Genomic DNA, 2,072 nt, shown 5'->3' with positions numbered 1-2,072 from the left:
GCGCAATTGGCTTACATCCAATAAGATAATAGAGTGCGTTCGCAATCTGTAACATGCAGTGACCTAAATATATATATTTACTAGCTATCGCTCGCGACTCCGGCCGCGTGTTTGTCTAAAAAATTAAATTAAAATTTAGGGGTGGACTACCCTTAACATTTGGCCTTGGCCGATTCTCAGACCTACTCAATATGCTCACAAAATTTCATGAGAATCGGTCAAGCGGTTTCGCAGGAGTATGGGAACAAAAATTGTGACACGAGAATTTTATATATAAGATATGTATTACTGTAAGTCTTATATACGTTGAGCGTATTAGATGTAAGGATGGACGTTTATTATATCTGCTGGACGGTTCAACGATGAAATGGGGCGTAGATGTAGAACATAGTCTGGAAGAACACATAGACTACTAATTAAGCTTTTTTTTAATTCTGCAGACTACATTTAATATCAGAATAATATTAAATGATTCGGGAAACGACAGCTGCCTACAATTGCAAATGCTTTCTTTCCTTTATTCGACGGAGGAGGAGAAACACAGAATGTGAAAATTCCTTCCGTGTCTCCTCATTCGTATCAGAAAGGTAGTGGACTAAAATTAGGCCTCCGACACACACACACGCGTTAAACTGTAGTTGGAATTGTTTCCACTTGATGCCTGTCTTCTGCGTGGTCATGTTATTTTACGGGTCAAGTTCTAAAATTCTTTAAACCAACATGTATTGTTGTTTTACATAAATTAGGTAATATACTTTGGTGTTTTTAATATCCTAACAAAGTTACATCAAACATCAAAAATATATTAATTTTAGATAGGATAGAAGATTACGCATTTTTTATTTGCGCTGAACATTTCAGTTATATTAAAATTAATTTTGATGTCTTAAATTATTTTAAATGCGGCTAAAGAATGAATCTATTCTGAAATTTCTAAATTGACTTCAAATGTACGTTTTATTTTACAATTGAGGTCACAAAACTTATAAAAAAGTCCCCACACTCTAAATATCTTGGAGAAAAAAAGCTTATCAGCGCTTATTTAGAACGAATTCGTGTAATGGGCTTAATGTAATAAGATTCTATTGTAGACGCCATGGCTTCTCTCGAAGTGTTTTTTCTCCATTTGGAGACAATCCAAATGTAATGTAATAAATTCCTTTACTTAGCATTGCTTTGTGTTTAATTTATCGAGCTTCTAAAGGACATTCTTTGTGTAGAAGGTATAGACAAGGAATTAAATTCACATCCCACTAGCATAGAATATCGTATGAATGTTTTATGTTTACAGATATTAACGAGGTTAGGAAATAAACGTACTACGATATTTAATTTCCATTGTGACCTTTTTGATTGAAATAAAAGACAGAGGTGTTAATCGATTCGTATTTTTACTCGAAATATCATAGCGTTTTATTAGCCACTAGATGTCACCCGCTATTCCATAAGCGCAATTTAAAAAAATAAGTAGCCTATGTGTTCCTCCAGACTATGTTCTATATGTGTTTCAAATTTCATCGAGATTCGATAAGCAGTCGTAGATATATCTTCTAACAAACATCCATCTAAACATTCTCATCTATATATAAAAGAAAGTCGTGTTAGTTACACTATTTATAACTCAAGAACGACTTTACCGATATGGCTGAAGATTGGTGAGGAGGTAGCTTAGAGCCAGGAGGCGGACATAGGATACTATTTATTAATTTTTTCGACTTTATGCCTTGAAGAGCTGCTTTTTATTTAACTTACTAATATTATAAATGTGAATGTTTAGATGGATGTGATGTGGATGGATGGACGGGTGGGAGTCGCAGGCGACAGCTAGTTTATAATATTAGTAAGATTGTTTGTGATATTTTATTTTGAACGATGAAAATTACTTCTATCTTGCAGTTCGTCTTACAATTCGTGCATTTCGTTTTTCGTTTATTGGATACAATTGGTACTTTGCATTGCAAAGAGTGCCCGAAGCGTACCCAATGCAAACAATACTATCGATTTAAATACATTTCCATTCGTATCCTCAATTCCCTTGAGTATTGGATAAAGTAAATCATTTATTTTTAACG

The sequence above is a fragment of the Papilio xuthus genome, unplaced genomic scaffold (genome assembly GCF_000836235.2).
Source record: "Papilio xuthus unplaced genomic scaffold, Pxut_1.1 DF827756.1, whole genome shotgun sequence".
Lineage (NCBI taxonomy): Eukaryota > Metazoa > Arthropoda > Insecta > Lepidoptera > Papilionidae > Papilio > Papilio xuthus.
The sequence above is the reverse complement of the archived record's forward strand: the minus strand, read 5'-3'. Positions refer to the sequence as shown.